Source organism: Sminthopsis crassicaudata, chromosome 2 (genome assembly GCF_048593235.1).
Source record: "Sminthopsis crassicaudata isolate SCR6 chromosome 2, ASM4859323v1, whole genome shotgun sequence".
In the NCBI taxonomy this organism is placed as follows: Eukaryota; Metazoa; Chordata; class Mammalia; order Dasyuromorphia; family Dasyuridae; genus Sminthopsis; species Sminthopsis crassicaudata.
Genome location: NC_133618.1, coordinates 113174625 through 113193242, shown reverse-complemented (window position 1 = coordinate 113193242; position 18618 = coordinate 113174625). Strand labels below are relative to the sequence as shown.

General features: G+C 31.8%; 1 protein-coding gene across 4 annotated transcripts in view; it reads left to right on the top strand.

The window, feature by feature from the left end:
* Positions 1-18618, top strand: part of WDPCP (WD repeat containing planar cell polarity effector) — a 401691-nt gene that overhangs the window by 65294 nt on the left and 317779 nt on the right. The window lies entirely within an intron of this gene.

The following is an 18618-nucleotide window of genomic DNA, read 5'->3' as shown; positions in this document are numbered from 1 at the left end:
ATTGTTTTCTGGCATGCTATCTAAATGTATTTGATGTACCAGTGAAGACCATGTAGTCTTGATCCAACAGAAGGTAAAATATCCAGAAATAGCATTGGGAAAAGGCGGTCAGTCCAGGGAAAACGGTCATTCTGGATTCTGAGATGGGAAAGGGAAAGAAAAGGAATAAGTCTTTATTTAACACCTGCTATATGCCAGACATTATGCTAAACACTTTTAAAAATATCATTTGATCTTTATAATTGTGCTTTAAGGGAGGTGCTCATCATTATTATTTTTCTCATTTTATAGTTGAAAAAACTGAAATAAACAGAGGTTAAGTGACTTAAAATTTACATACAATTTACAAAATAAGGGTCACAGTAAGTATCTGAGATCATATTTAAATGTTGATTCTTCCTCTTTCAGACTTGGCACTTAGTCCACCACATCACCAACTACCTACAATGACAGTGGTGTCCTCATTATTCCTTACATATCTAATAATCCCCTTATATATTGAATTCCTTATATACCTATTCTATATAGCTAATAATCTATATGTATAACATTGCTATCAAAATATATTTATCTAACCTTGGTATTAAATCTATATATATAATACTGGTATTAAATCTATATATCTAATATTGGTATTAAATCTATATATCTAATATTGGCATTAGAAATATGGAAGGATGTTTTAAATGATAAATTCAGCAAGAGAAAGGAAAGGCATCTTCACCTTGATTGAATGGAATGTGCCTAAGGAGCAATCCTCAAAATCTATGTTTAAAAATCTAGGAAGAATTCTTTTATCAATGATTGAAAACCTCAGAAATCATCTGAAAGAATTTCTGGTCAATGATATGACAGAGACCAGCAATCCCTATGTGTCACCTATCATTTTGATACTGAACAGAGGCAAGTTCAATTTTCTAGAAACCTAAAAGAGAGAGCCATGTGTGTGTTTTAGTTTTGTACTTAACATGTGTATGTCTCTGTACTGATGGCCCCTTTCTCCACTGTTGAATTTCTCTGAGAGCCTCTTTTATGAAGAAGGGCCCAGTCTTTACCACTATGTTTCAGGCATCTTTTCTTTCTGCTCCTGTGGCCCTCTTTCACCAGTGAGTTCTACCCAGATCCTCCATTATAAGTAAAAACCCTATACCACACCACCATTCAGGTACCTCTTCCCCTTTAGCTCCTGTTTATTTTCTGTAAGCTTCTTAGAGGGCAGTGACTTTGGGCTTACATCTGTATCCCCAGACCTTAGTATAATATATGATGCTTAGCAAGTACATAATAAAAAAAGTCAAGATGACTGATAATGGCCTGGGGTACAGTGGATGACCTTGGCTTCCTTGAGGTCTGGCCAACCCCCGGCTTTGCACGGTGCTTCTTTTAGCCTTCTTCATGACTGGTGGAACAAATGGTTCTCATCTGCCCATTCTGCCAGGGGATGTCTTCTCCTCAACTGGCTGACGGATTTAAGCCTGTAGTTACCCTCATCATGGTTTAATCCTTTTGCTGGATGGTTTACCAGGGTGTGGCCGCTGTGCATGATATAGACACAGGTTAGAGTTGGGTGATGGTGGACAACAAAATGAGTGGATAAGCAGCCTTTAAAAGGGGTACCACCTCTTTAAATACATATTTATGTGTTATATATTTATGTAAATGTATATGTACACATATAAATATACAGAAGTATTCTTCAAGATTTTTATTCTAAAGGCATTAGTTTAAATAAATGAATTCAGTTTTTAGTCTGGCGTTATTGAATACTACATTTACACTTCAAACTTTTTAGTTCATATACATGGTCTCAAGAATGGAATCCTTATATTTGATATGCTCTGTTAAATGTATTTTTCATTTAAATCTCATCAAAGATATTGATATGTAAGAATTTATTTTGGACAATCTCTTTACTGAACATAACTTAGTCTTTTAGCTACCTAGAAGATTGTTTGAATGTAGGGAGATAACTATATGTTCATAACATAATTATTTGAAAATAGAAATCTTGGTTTCTTCAGGCTCAAGAGAAAGAATATAGGCATCTGTATACATATATTTTAAAAATATATATGAGGTAAGTCTTATGATTAATATATAATCATATATATGATATATTTAGTATATAATCATATATGCTAGCATAGAGCATTCATTAATGGTAATGGGATTTTTATGGCTAATTCCTTACATGCTGACTGAAAATTTAGTCCAAAAAGATTTGAAAGTGATATCAAATTATAAGTTGGTCTGTAAGTCTCATTAGTTTCCATATTAACTAGCCTCTGTCATTGGCTTAACTGAATACCATGGTAATATACTTAACAAAATACTGGGCTTCTTGGATGTAAGAATGAAAAAAAGTTACTCTTTTACATTTACTTAGAAATATAAGTTTAAATATGTTTGAAGGAAGAATTTAGAGTCTTTTAAATATATTTTAAAATACCTTTTTTATGTTCAAAATATAGTATATAATTTCTAAAAATGGAAATTGTGGGGAAAAAGGATTGTCATAACTTCCTATGGGAATTTTAAGAACTTTTATGTTGCTAAAATGAAATGAAAAAGCAATATTTCTTTAAAACACTATCCACATAATAGGTATTGATGAAACTAGTATTTATTGTTGATTTAATAATATTTCAGTATATTATACTGGAAAGGAAAACTTTGATGTGAAGCATTTTCATGCACATTTAAAATCTATAATATCTCTAAGGGATTATTAAATCCATTTAAGCTTAATATAACATTTTGAACTCAAGGAGACCAATTTTAAAATGAAATAGAGAATTTAGTCAAATATTGGCATTAGATAAATTGTCTCATTGCTTCTCTCTCTTTTAATATATATATATTTTATAATTGTAAATTATATATATATATATATATATATATATATATATATATATATATATATATATATATATATATATATATATATATACACATATGCCTTTCCTGTTCAACCTTAGGTTTTTTTTTTATTACTGAAAGGGTATATTTGCAGTAGCTGAGAAGTCATTCTTTAACCCACCAGAAGATGTTCTGTACCAACATATTTCTTACTTTTTTTGAAATTCTTAGAGGTTAGTGTAGCAACTCTACAATTGCCTGCTAAGTTGATCAGAGTATATTTTATTGGTTTAATTTCATGACAAAATAGGGTTTTTTTTAAAATACTACTTTCAATCACAAAACTTGAGCTGCATGATGTAATAACATTAACTTGTTTTAACAAATTCTTTTAATTTAATAAATTCTTTCTCATTTTATTTCTTAAATTAAAGTGAGAATTCTAATATTCTAAACTATTTTTTAGTGGATTACTATTAGACTGGTTTTATCTTTTCTTTTAGCTATTTAGCATTGGCCACCATTTGATGATTTTTTTTGCATACAGAACTCTTAAAAGCCATTTAATTATTAGTAAGATGAAGGTGCCCATAATGGTGAAATCATGAATCCATATGATATTGAATATTCATTAAAAAAAGCATTTTCTCCAAAAGCAAATTATCTAACTGCTCTTCTTAGAAATTTTTAAAATAATTCATGTCAAATAATTTATTCCTTTAAAATTTTTTGTATGAACAATGTTCTTACTATAGAAAATGCTTTCTTTTTTAAGTGTTAATACTTCAGTGATTTGCAAAGTAGAAATTAATATCTAAAGGGAGAAAGCTATATTTGTATATCCATATGAAGCAAACTTTAATTGCTGATATAGAATATGATGACTGCAAATTAAATTCATTGAATGAAAATTACATTTTCTTTTTTAATATGTTGTCTTTTAAAAACTTAAAAAATACATCCGCATTTAATGATTTAAACTGTCATTTAATGATAAGGATCTTTCCCTTCTTTTATTCTCTCTTTTGCATCCTTTTCACTGTCCACCAATTTTCTTCAATCCAAATTAAAAGCATCTTCTATATCAAATAAGTGTAGGTAAACAAAATAAATCAGCACACTTACTATGTTTGAAAATGTTACATTTCATGCTATGTCACTTTTCCAAAAGGGGAAAGGCATATTTCATCATCATTCATCTGAATTCAATTGGTCATTACATTGATCAGAAGTCTGAAATCTTTCACACTTGTTTTCCATTATGTGATCATACTGTTTTCCTACTTCTGCTTAATTTACTCTGCATCAGTTCACACAAGTATTCTCAGGTTTCCATTAATCTGTTTCTATTTCTCTTTTATTGTGGTATAATAGTAGTACATTCCATACCATAATGTGTTCAGCCATTCCCCGATTGATGATATTCATCTTAGTATAAGTTTTTTGTTACAACAAAAAGTTCTGCTATAGTTTTCACCTATGGAACCTTTACTTCTATTTTTTAAACTTCATTGGAGCATGTGCCTAATAATAGGATCACAGATGCAAAAGTTTCCTGCAGTGTAGTGCCTTTTGATTATTCTGAATTGCTCTCTAGAATCAGAGCAATTCACAGTTCTTCCAGCAGTGCATTAATTTGCCCATCTTCCCACAGTTCTTCCAACAATGGCCATAATTTTCTCTTTTGTTATCTGTCATTCAGATCAATCAGCAAGCATTTATTAAGTCCCTAATCTAGACCATTCACTGCACTAAGTGTTAGGGATAAAAAGACAAGAAAATACAAATTTTGTTGCTTTTAAAGAGCTTACATTTTTTTGAAATGGGAAATAACATGTATGTGTGGCAGGACATACAAAATAAATATATGCAGAATAAAACTAAGAGAAATACATGGTAGTTAAATGTGATGTAATCAGGGAAGGTATACATTAGCAGTTAGGAGAATCAGGGAAGACTTTGTAGAAGGTTGTGCTTGAAATTGATCTTGAACAAAGTGAGAGACTGTGAAGTGTGGATGAAGAGAAAATGTATTTTATCCTTATGGATCATTAGCGCAAAGGCTTGCAGTTACCCAGTTTAGATAGATTGTGTTTCAGGAAGAAGAATAATCAATAAATAATAAAATAAAATAAATAATATCCTGGAAATGTAGATTGGGGCTAGATTTGAAAGACTTTAAAAGCCAAGCAGAAGAATTTATATTTCATCCTAGAGGCAATGAAGAATAATTGGAGTTTACTGATTAAAAAAGTGACATTGGCAAACTTGAAATTAAGAAAACTTTTACATAGATGTACATCATGATAGACTGGAGTAAGGAGAGATTTGAAGCAAAGAGAATAATTAGGAGATCATTGAAATAGAGTGACAGGTGTTGAAGGGATGAAGTAATCAACTATTTAGTGTAAGTAGAAAGGGACAAATGTGAAAGATATTGTGGGAGTAAATCATGTGGGATGAGAGAGTGGGGAATCAAAGATAACAAAGGAGTTATGAATGTGGGAAACCAGAAAGATGATGGTGGCTTTAACAGAAATAGGCAGAAAAGAAGGTTTAGGGAGGGAGATAATTAATTCTGTTTTGGACATATTGAATTTGACATATCTCTGTGATGTCTACTTTGAAATGTCTAAAAGATAGTTAGTGATGTGGGGCAAGCACTCAGGAAGGAGGTTAAAACTGGATATATAGATCTGCAAATCATCTGCATAGAAATGATAATTAAGCTCAGAGAAGCTAATGAAGTCATCAAGTGAGAAAATATATATAGAGAAGAGAAGCTCCAGGAGAGGTTTGGGACCAAGATATGGATGGGTTAGCCAAAGAGATTGTGAAGAAATCATTATTTAGGTACTAAGTAAGCTAGAAGAGGAGTATTATTATTATTAGAGAGGAGAAAGAGGACATTTTCAGCCAGTGTCAAATATAGAAGAGCAATTAAGGAGGATGAGAATTAAGAAAAGCTATCAGATTTATCTTTTAGGAGATTGTTAATAACTAACAAGGGATTTAACTAAGGCATATCCCAACTTCATGGTGTGCTCCCTTTCTACTGAATAATTGTGAGTTCCACTGAGGAACTTGTCTTTCATATGCTTTCCCACTCTATTTCATATTTACCATTTCTGATGTCTATTGTATCCCTTCATTTTGCCTGTAACCTGTTCCCCTAAATAAATCTACCTTTTGCCAAAGAGAATGGCCATTGTGAATTCTTCACATGATCGTACTACAGCTTTTGGTGCCTGCCATCATTTGGTGACAAACCCCACATCACAGATCATATCAATATCATTGGAGAGATTACCTGTATCAGTGATGGCAAAGACCTACTAAATACTGAAGCACCTTGCTCTCAATCACAGTCATTCACAATTGTTGGAAGGAAGCAGTAGAATTCAAAGAGGGTCTGTAGAAATAGCCTTCTGTTCATACCAAAGTACTGCTAGCTTTGTGTTGTCTTTATTTTTATTAGATTTTTTTCTTTACTTGTGATTTCTACAATGCTTTATTTATTATTGCGCTATTATTTAAAAATACTCTGTTCAGAGTTCTCAGTGCCATGGAGACTATTATGTTGTCTAGATCCAATAAATACATAAACAAACAAATAAAATAAATGTTCAATAAGAAACTTACATTCAGCGAAAAACATTTAAATGTAAGATGTACGTTTTTTTGTAGAATGGGGGTAGGTAGATACTATCCTTTAAGATTCTGTTCACTTTATAATATTTCACATACTTCAGGCTCACCAAGACATAGTCCTCCAGGCAGTTCAGTGGTTTAATCATCACCTGATGAAATGGTGTGGGTTTTATTATGGGCTTCATTTTCCTGAGAAATATGAGAAGTAGAATAGTTTGTTCATTTAGTATGCCAGGTATTTATGTAGCACTAGCCAATGCCTGTTCTGTCAAGCCTCATCTCATTCCTTGAAAAAAAATCCTTTATCTTCAAACTATGAATCCTTTATCTTCAAACTATGAACAGGTAAATTTTTATTTAGAAATTTGATTTATCCAGCAACATTATTTAGTACCCATTGTTTGCATAGGTCTTAATTAGAATAATGCTATATTACAAAAGCAGACAATTCTTGCCTTCAAGATATGTTTAATCAAAAAGAGTTATGCTGGGAAATGAATTTAAGAGGAAAAAATAACCAAAAAAGCAATATATAGCTAATGACAAATATTTGCAAGAGTTAAGAACAATGGTATAGCAAGTACTTTTAGCTGGCTATAATTAGTGCTTATTATGTGCCAATCTCTGTGATAGGTGATTTACCATTATTCTTTTATCTTAGCTTCACAGACTTCTCTAGGAGATAGATGCCATTATTTTTCCCATTTTATAGAAGAGGAAATAAAGAAATCGTTTGTGATTTGTTCAGGGTCACACAGCTATTAAGTGTCTGAAGTCAGATTTGAACTCTCTTCCTTGATCAAAACAAGCTTTCTAAAAGGAACTGTCAGGGTCCAGCAAGGGAGGTGATGTTTGGAAAAGGGGGAGGACAATTGGTAAATTACATGCAAACATTTGGTAGTTATTTTATTGTTTATGGAACTTTCCTGAGTATTATATATTTTCAGGTTTTCCCCGACCTTCAGCTCCTGCTTTGAATTCAGAGATCTAACCCAACTAACATTCCCTTACTTCCTCACCCATGACACCCCCATGCTTTGCTCCCCATGTCCCGATGTACTCCTTTCTTCATGCTGCCTCATAGAGTCCTTCTCTTCCTTTAGGATACAGTTCAAGTAGTACCTTCAGTATGGAGTCTTGTCTGATCCCTCCCTAGCCACTCTTATTGAACCTCTTGGCACATTTGTTAACTTTGCACTTATGCTGTATATATTTTTAGATGCACTTGTATATATAAGCTTAGAATATCAGCTGTTTGCCAGAAGCAGTGGCTTCATTCTTTGTACTCTTATCCCCAGCACCTAGCACAGAACCATAACAGGTGCTTCATAAATACCCGAATGATTGATTGATTCCTTCCGAGTACTTTTGTTCCTCCTCATGAACGATTAATGGATTTGTTAACAGGATCTGTTGTCAGCTCAAGAATGTGAGATTTAACCTGAAGACTGTAGGTGTTGGTAAATGTGAGCTGTTTATCAGATGCAAAGAATGAAATCAAGGAAGGAAATTGCAATATAGCCTTCCACAATAAAATGAAACTGAAATTTAATAGAATGACATTTTTCATATAACTCAGGATCATTTTTGTTTCCTGATTTAAGGTTTATGTTAATGTTATCTTTTTAATCATAACTAATATTTATATAACACTTCAAGGCTTACAAAACATCTCACATACATTATCCAATTTGATTCTTATGCAAACACTATGAAGGAAGTACAATCAGTATTATTATCATCTCCATTTTATAGAAGAGGAAATTGAGACTCACTAATCTATGATAACATTAGCAATGTCAGAGTCAGGATTTGAATCGAGGTTTCTCCTGAGTACAATTCTAACTCCTTTCACACAATTCTAACTCTTTTCATCCTGCAACTCTATTTCTTTTTCATTTATTCCTCAACCAAATGGCTTCATATTATTTCTTACGGGATTCAAGAGTGCTCATTTTCTTTATTTGAACAAATGAGAATTGGGTTGTCATCTTTGCTTTGGGTATCATTTTATATTTATTTCTAAAACCAATTTGATTCATATTGGGTTATCTCTGACACCTAGGGTAAGATATAGTTCTTAATTTGCTCAAATATATGATTGAGTCAAATTTCCCTTTAAACACTTTAATTAGAATTTTATGATGTATTTAAGTATATATTAGGATAAGAGGAGTGGCAGCTTTAAATAGACCATAAAAGATAATTTTTAAAAAATGATTATTTGGCATTTAAAAAAAAGACTTGGTTATCAGCCTAGAATAATACTTTCTAATAAAAAGTAGACTAATTATAAAATTTCCTTAATATAGGAATTTTATTCTATATATAGCTCGATGATTAATATAGCAGGATTGAGTTTGGGAGGAATACTACTACTATATATTTTTTTAATAAATGTTTTTATTTGGGGTTTTGTACCTCATTTATAAATGATAGATTTAACATATACTTAAATATCTGGTTTATGGTTTAGCTTTTGTATTATGGACCTTTCAATCTGTGACATAGTCAACTTTTCATTAAAGGTACTTCATCAAAGTATAACACTTGTGGAGAGAAGCTTGATTCCTTCGTGATTATATTTGCATAAGATATTTCTCAAATCATTAAGTAGGTAACATTTAAATTAAATTTAACTTATTTCTGACATAAGAATGCTATTTTATCTTTGGAAATTCTAGCACTAAGGTGACTATTCCAGCTCCTACTTGCACTAATGTGACAGGTCACTAGAGCTTAGCTGCTATGTCCCTCTTGAGTCTAGGAAGTTTCTTAAAGGGGTTGGGAATGTCTTTTCTAGAGCTATAAGTCCAAGCCTCTTCCTATATGTTCTTCACTCTGATTATCAGTTGATATCTCTCAGTCAACCAGACACAATTAGCTTTTAGAAAGCAGTATTTAGGTGGTACAAATATATACCCATAAAATCTATGATATATACAGAGTATAGGGAAGAAAGGGTTCAAGCTCAGGGAATGTGAGCTAATCCTCATCCTTAGAAAAAGGTTTTGTCAGTTATTTTGCTGAAATCAAGTTTTTCCCCAGTTATTCCTTTTGTCTATCAGTCTAGTAGTTATCTCAAAAGTAGAAATTAGGTTAATTGGATATTATTTATTCTTAATAATCCATGCTAATGTTTAGTGATATAGAGTTATTTCTATAGAATTGCAAACTATCTCTTACTAAATCTGGAGATTTTCCAAGTATCAATATGAAACTTATAACTCAATATTTTCATGAATTTACTATTTCCTTTTTTAAAAAAAATGGAGATTATATTTGCTCAATCGTACCTATTTTTTCATTTCTCTGGAATCTCAGTGGATTATACTGGGAATTTGAACCTGTATGATGTGACTAGGATTCTTTTGTAATTTTCTCTGTCTTGGCTCTGAGTTCCCTCTTGATAATGTCCATTCTATTTTCACAGTGTGAAGGAAATTTTCTTTGTTAGAGAAGAAAGCAGAAGGATTTATAGATTATTAGTAATATTATCATTTTTAGAGCTGAAAGAGAATTGACATTAATAGTTGTATCTCCTGAATTTTCACAGTTGACCTCTGCCCCAAGCATCATTTCCTAATTTTTCCTTATTTTTTATTACTTCCAAACATTAATTGTATTCAATGTTTTTCAAGACTGAACTTTTTCTATTGCTTTAGCCTTTTTGACACTATTCTTAGTTCTTGCCAGATTTCTAAAACTCACCCACAATTGTGTAGCCTCTTCTGTATTTTTAAAATTAAAACATTTTTATTGGCAAAAAATAATTTTTCACCTTCCCCACAAATAATTTTAAAAAATAACAGAAATTATCAAATATACACAGTCAAGAAAAACCAATTTCCACATTAGCCATAATAAAAAAAACATACATTTTATTTTAAATTCTGAATCCAGGAGGTATGTTCTTTAATCAGTTCTCTGGAATTGTGGTTGCTTGTTGCACAGATCTGAATTCTTATGGTTTTTAAACTTATTGTTTTATAAATTGTTCTCTTGGTTTTGTTTAGGAAACTGCATCATTTCATACAAACCCATTAGATTATAAGCTTCTGGAGGGCCGCTGGCACATAGTAGGCATGTAATAAACATTCATTTATTGATTTAAATCTATTTAGGTTTCTCTAAAACCATGCCCTTCATCTTTAGTATAATAGCATATATAAGCAATGTTTAAATGAATATATGCCTATTGGGAATGTGAGTTCAAAATTTTTACAAATAAATGTATGTGATCAGAAAAGTGTTGAGACCATCAATAGCACCTAATTAAATCTTTCACCACTTATAAGCACCAAACCACAAGATGACAGGTTTATCTTTCTTGCTTCCTTTGCATCTGTTCCTAATACTCCTGCATCACCATATTAGAACATATATTTTTGCTCCTACTTCATTTATTTCAATTGATGTCAGCATCAAAAGAGACAAAGTACATAAAGGTCTCTGTAAACCATACAGCACTATATAAATGACAACTACCTTTTTAGTATTGCCTGACATTGAACAGTAATACAATGTTACAAAATGTTTTTTTTTTCCTTTTGAGGTAAATTTCCACATTCCCTCCTAGGAATGTGGTAGGAGCAAAGAGAATACAGAAATGCTCTTAGTTAATTTATGAACTAATCAATTGATATTACTAGACTGGGAAAATAGGATTGCCAGGCTTTAAAAAAAATTTAATTACTTGCCTAGAACCAAAGTGTTCTTTTTTTCTGGAAAATGAAACAAAACCAAACAAGATGATCTAGAAATGGTAGAATATTTTCCACTTTAATCATCTTTGGAATAAAAACTTGGCAATCCATAATTATCAAAGAGGCTAGCGTGTTTTCTCCTAAATTGTATGCATTTCCTCCAGAAAAAAAGACTTTTTATCATTACTTAAATAAGAAATGAGAAGATACATAATTCTAGAATTTCCATTTACCTGTTTCCTAAAAGTCAAACTTAGACATACACAATGAAATATCAGATCCCTAACTAGCAATGTCTAATTAGAATAAAATATAATTTAGAAAGTCTTTGGACTTGGTCTTACAGCCACACATATAGTGGCAAGTTGAGAGTACTGAGATCATAGCCAACAAGATCTCACCCTTAAAGATTCTAGGAGTATTTTTGATATATAGTGGGGTATATTTGAGAGTAGGCTCAAATCTAAAATGTTTGCTACTAAACATTGCCTCTACCAAGTACATTTTCTGGCGTGAATGGTTGTTTTTTCCATTTGCATTGTTTAGCCAGTCTCCAGTCAATGAGCATCTACTTTCTTTCCAATTCTTTATCACAGAAGTACTGCTATAAATATTTTGGTGCATATCACATTAAATAGAGTTGGGTGATTTGATTGATTTTTCCCTACCTTACACTAATGTATGTTTTTAGAGATAAAACTTTTCCTCTGATGACTGTTTTAGTTGTGCCAAATTTTTTCTTTCTCTCACATTTCTCATTCGTTTTCCTCGCACAAAACAACTCAACTCCACGCTCCAAGCATTTTCACTGTTTGTCTTCTCCACAAATATTTGCCCTCCTCATCTCTACCTCCTGCCTTCCATCAAGTCCCAGCCAAAGTCCCATCTTCTTTAAAGTCCTTTCTGATATCCTTAATGCTAGTGCAAGCTTTCTGTTTATTTCTTCATTTAATCCTGTATATGTGTATTTATATTCCCTGTCATTTTATATTCCAGCTTAGACTGAATTTTTCAAGGACGTAACTATTTTTTGCCTTTCTTTGTATCCCCAGTGCCTGGCACATATTAAGCACTTTAAAATGTTTATTGACTAACTTTCTATTTCGTATTTTTTGATGCACTTATTCATTAACATTGTCAAAGTTCTAAGTCAGTATCTTTTGCTTGGGTTAATAATTGTTATTTTATTGCATTATAGTTTGTAAAAGGTGTGCTTAGTAATTCTGCTTTTTATGTTTATTGAATCTACATGTTCTATCCTTTAGTTGTTCTGCTGGTAGCTGTCCTACTGGCAGGCATCAGGATAATGGAAATGATTGATCCAATACAAGTGAAAGAGTTATAAAAGAATAAATTTATAAAACATATACGAATACAATTGTCAAACACATAACAAGGTTTTATCATAGTATATCTGGTGCTGATTCAATACAGCCCCAAGGTCTTGTCTTGTCATTTTCTTTGTAGAAAAGATACCAGATGAGACCTGGATAGAGTGAAAAATTTGTCAAACTGGAAAAAACAGGAATCTAATGTAGTGATTGTTTTGCATAAGGTCAAGTGTGTCCTTAGGGAATCTTAAATTAACCTTCTGTTAAGCATGAAACTGGAATACTCTGCCTAAATATGTGGCAAGAGTTATTATATATCAGAATCCCCTAGCTCCACATTGACCTATAGACCAATCTATTCTATTGATGAGAGACTTGCTCCCTGAAGTTCTTTTTTTTAAAAAAAAAATATTTTTAATTTGGGGAACAAAACAAGCATTCCCATACCATGCTATAATAAAAAAAAGATGATTGCACATGAAACTGCAAATTTACCAGGTATAATTTGCTATTCCATCCAAATATACAACAAAGTTACCATGTAAATTTCTTTCTCCACTCCCTCCTGCACTAGAAATGACAACCAAAAGGTTACTTAAATATGTATCTATATGTATGTATATAAATATACATATATATGTATGAAAAATTATTCCCTACATATTTTTATTTTTCAGTTCTTTTTCTGATGCAGATAGAATCTTTATATGTTCTTTATTTTTAATTTATTTATATATAATAGTCAAAATGAGTTATTCACTCAAAATTGTTCTTAAAACAATATTATTGTTGCTGCATACAGTGTTCTCTTGGTTCTGCCTTCTTTGTTCTCTATCATTTTATAGAAATCTTTCCATGCCTTTCTACAATCAAAGAGCTGGTCATTTTTTATACTACAGCAGTATTCCATCACAATCATTTACCACAAGATTCCAACATTACCAGTCCTCCATCCCCACTTGTTTCATAGACAACTCAGCCCCAACCCTGCTTTCGAATGATGACAATTTTAAGAATACTAATAAAATAATATATATATATATATATATAAAATGTATATTTGTATATATATATATATATATATACATAAAATGTATATTTGTGTATATGTGTATCTGTGTATAATTAGTAAACAGATTAACCTTAATGAATGAATGCCTTATAGTCTTTAATGTTTTCCTTATATTTCTTCTGTATCTTTTACCTCAAATTTTCCAATGAGTTCTGGTCTTTTTGCTACAAATACTTGAAAGTCAGTTCATCAATGTACATTTTCCCCGCACTAAGGGGATTTTGCTGGATAAATTGTTCTTGAATGCAACCCCAGATATTTTGCTCTCTGAAATATAATGTTCTAAGACCTGCAGTCTTTTAGAGTAGAAGCTAGTGGATATTTTAAAATCCAGACTACATTTCCACAGAATTTAAATTGGTTTTTTCGTGTTCCTTGTACTATTTTCTCCTTAATTAAGAAGTTTGAAACTTACTATGACATTCCTATAAATTTTCCACTGGTATCTCTTTTAGGTGGAGAATAGTAGATTTTTTCTATTTCTACTTTACCCTCTTGTTCTAGAACTTCAGGACAATTTTCCTTAATCATTTCTTGTAATATTGTAAGCAGATTTTTAAAAAATCGTAACTTTCAGGTAGTCATACAATTTTTATGTTGTTTCTTCCCTCTGTTCTCCAGATCAATTGTTTTTCTAATGAAATGTTTCAGTTTCTCTTCTATTTTTCTAGTTTTATTATTGCTTGATGTTTTCTAATGTTATTCAGATTTTCTTGACCAATTATTATTTTCAAGAAGTTATTTTCTTCCTTAATAAAATTTTGAACTTCTTAAAAATAATTGACATATTTGTTCTTCAGAGAATTCTCTCTCACCTCATTAAAAAGTGGGAGAGAAAAGGGGAAAAGAAAAAGAGTAATAAGGGAAGGGTACAAGAAAGGGGAAGGAATTTAAAGGGAGAAGGGAAGGATATTAAAGAAGGAGAGCTGCATGATGCAAGTGGGGCCCATAAGTTTAATACTGGGGAAGGGGTTCGGGGGGGGCAAGGAGAAAAAGCATAATCTGGGGATAATGTGATGGCAGAAAATACAGAATTAGTAAGTTTAATTGTAAATGTGAATGGGATGAACTCTCTCATTAAATGAAGGAGGATGGCAGACTGGGATAGCAGAACCCTACAATATGTTGTTTACAGGAAACACATTTAAAGCAGGGAGATACCTACAGAGTAAAAGTAAAAGGCAGGAGCATACTCTATTATGCTTCAGATAAAGTCACAAAAGCAGGGAGATCCATCCTTATCTCAGATCAAGCAAAAGAAAAATTTGATCTAATTAAAAAAGATAAGGAAGTAAACTATATCCTGCTAAAGGGTAGCATAGACAATGAAGCAATATCAATACTAAAGATATATGCACCAAGTGATATAGCATCTAACTTCCTAAAGGAGAAGTTAAGAGATTTGCAAGAAGAAATACACAGCAAAACTATAATAGTGGGAGATCTCAACCTTGCACTCTCAGAATTAGATAAATCAAACCAAAAAACAAATAAGAAAGAAATTAAAGAGGTAAATAGAATATTAGAAAAATTAGGTATGATAGCTCTTTGGAGAAAACTGAATGGTGATAGAAAGGAGTATACTTTCTTCTAGCAGTTCATGGAATCAATACACAAATTGACCATATATTAGGACATAAAAATCTCAAAATTAAATGCAGGAATGCAGAAATAGTAAATGCTTTCTTTTCAGATCACAATGCAATAAAAACTACATTCAACAAAAAGTTAGGGGTAAATATACCAAAAAGTAATTGGAAACTAAATAATCTCATCTTAAAGAATGATTGGATGAAACAGCAAATTATAAACACAATTAATAATTCCCCTCAAGATAATGACAATGATGAGACATCATACCAAAATTTGTGGGATGCAGCTAAAGCAGTAATAAGGGGAAAGTGTATATCTTTAGAGGCTTACTTGAATAAAATAGAGAAAGATAAGATCAATGAATTGGGCTTGCAACTTAAAAAGCTAGAGAAGGACCAAATTAAAAGCTCCCAATCAAATATTAAACTTGAAATTCTAAAATTAAAAGAGAGAAATTAATAATACTGAAAGTAAAAAACACTATTGAATTAATAAATAAAAGCTAAGAGTTGGTTTTATGAAAAAACCAATAAATCTGGTTTGGTAAATCTGATCAGAAAAAGGAAACAGGAAAATCAAATTGTTAGTCTTAAAAATGAAAAGAGGGAACTTTCCACCAATGAAGAGGAAATTAAAGCAATAAGAAGGAGTTACTTTGCCCAACTTTTATGTCAATAAATTTGATAACCTAAGTGAAATAGATGACTACCTCCAAAAATATAGGCTTCCCAGATTAACAGAGGAGCAAGTAAATTGCTTAAATAGTCCCATTTCAGAAAAAGAAATAGAACAAGCTATTAAAAATCCCCAGGACCAGATGGATTTACATGTGAAATCTACCAAACATTTAAAGAACAATTAGCCCCAATGTTATATAAAGTATTTGAAAAAGTACGGAATGAAGGACTCCTACCAAATTCTTTTTTATGACACAGACATGGTACTGACACCTAAACCAGGTAGGTTGAAAACTGAGAAAGAAAACTATAGACCAATCTCTGTAATGAATATTGATGCTAAAATCTTAAATAAGATATCAGCAAAAAGACTACAGAAAATCACCCCCAGAATAATATACCATGATCAATTAGGATTTATACTAGGAATGCAGGGCTGGTTTAATATTAGGAAAACTATTAGTATAATTGACCATATTAATAATCTAATTAATAAAAACCATATGACCATCTCAATAGATGCAGAAAAAGCATTTGATAAAATCCAACATCCATTCCTACTAAAAAACACTTGAGAGTATAGGAATAAGTTGACTATTCCTTAAAATAGTCAGGAGCATGTATTTAAAGCTGTCAGTAAGCATCATATGTAATGGCGAAAAACTGGAACCTTTCCCAGTAAGATCAGGAGTGAAACAAGGTTGCCCACTAGCACCATTACTATTCAATATTGTATTAGAAATGCTAGCCTCGGCAATAAGAGTCAAGAAAGAGATTCAAGGAATTAGAGTAGGTAATGAGGAAACCAAACTATCACTCTTTGCAGATGATATGATGGTATACTTAGAGAATTCCAGAGATTCTACTAAAAAGCTATTAGAAATAATTCACAACTTTAGCAAAGTTGCAGGATACAAAATAAATCCACATAAATCCTCAACATTTTTATACTTCACCAACAAAATCCAGCAGCAAGAGATACAAAGAGAAATTCCATTCAAAATAACTGTAAATAGTATAAAATATTTGGGAATCTATCTACCAAAGGAAAGTCAGGAATTATATGAGCAAAGTGTTACAAAACACTTGCCACCAAAAATAAAGTCAAATTTAAATAATTGGAAAGACATCAAGTGCTCTTGGATAGACTGAGCAAATATAATAAAGATGACAATACTACCTAAACTAATCTATTTATTTAGTGCTATACCAATCAGACTCCCAAAAAACTATTTTAATGACCTAGAAAAAGTAACAACAAAATTCATATGGAAGAACAAAAGGTCGAGAATTTCAAGGGAATTAATGAAAAAAAAATCAAATGAAGGTGGCCTAGCTGTGCCTGATCCAAAACTATATTATAAAGCTACAGTCACCAAAACCATTTTGGCATTGGCTAAGAAATAGACTAGTTGATCAGTGGAATAGGTTAGGTTCACAGGACAAAATAGTGAACAAGTATCGCAATCTAGTGTTTGACAAACCCAAAGATCCCAACTTTTGGGATAAGAATTCATTATTTGACAAAAACTGCTGGGAAAACTGGAAATTAGTATGGCAGAAATTAGGCATTGACCCATACTTACCATCATATTCCTAGATAAGATCAAAATGAGTCCATGATTTAGGTATAAAGAATGAGATCATAAATAAATTAGAGGAACATAGGATAGTTTACCTCTCAGACTTGTGGAGGAGGAAGGAATTTATGACCAAAGGAGAATTAGAGATCATTATTGATCACAAAATAGAAAATTTTGATTACATCAAATTAAAAAGCTTTTGTACAAACAAAACTAATGCAAACAAGATTAGAAGGGAAGTAACAAACTGGGAAAACGTTTTTACAGTTAAAGGTTCTGATAAAGGCCTCATTTCCAAAATATATAGAGAACTGACTCTAATTTATAAGAAATCAAGCCATTCTCCAATTGATAAATGGTCAAAGGATATGAACAGACAATTTTCAGATGATGAAATTGAAACTATTTCCACTCATATGAAAGAGTGTTCCAAATCACTATTGATCAGAGAAATGCAAATTAAGACAACTCTGAGATACCACTACACAACCTGTCAGATTGGCTCAGATGACAGGAAAAACAATGATGAATGTTGGAGGGGATTTGGGAAAACTGGGACACTGATGCATTGTTGTTGGAGTTGTGAAAGAATCCAACCATTCTGGAGAGCAATCTGGAATTATGCCCAAAAAATTATCAAACTGTGCATACTCTTTGATCTAGCAGTGCTACTACTGGGCTTATATCCCAAAGAAATGCTAAAGAAGGGAAAGGGACCTGTATGTGCCAAAATGTTTGTGGCAGCCCTTTTTGTAGTGGCTAGAAACTGGAAAATGAATTGATGCCCATCAATTGGAGAATGGTTAGGTAAATTATGATATATGAATGTTATGGAATATTTTTGTTCTGTGAGAAATGACCAGCACAGGCTTAGAAAGACTTACATGAACTGATGCTGAGTGAAATGAGCAGAATCAGGAGATCATTATATACTTCAACAACAATACTGTATGAGGATGTATTCTGATGGAAGTGGATATCTTCAACAAAGAGAAGATTTAATTCAGTTCCAATTGATCAATGATGGACAGAATCAGCTACACCCAGAGAAAGAAACTGGGAAATGAGTATAAACTGTTTGCATTTTTGTTTTTCTTCCCAGGTTATTTTTACCTTCTGAATCCAATTCTTCTTGTGCAACAAGAA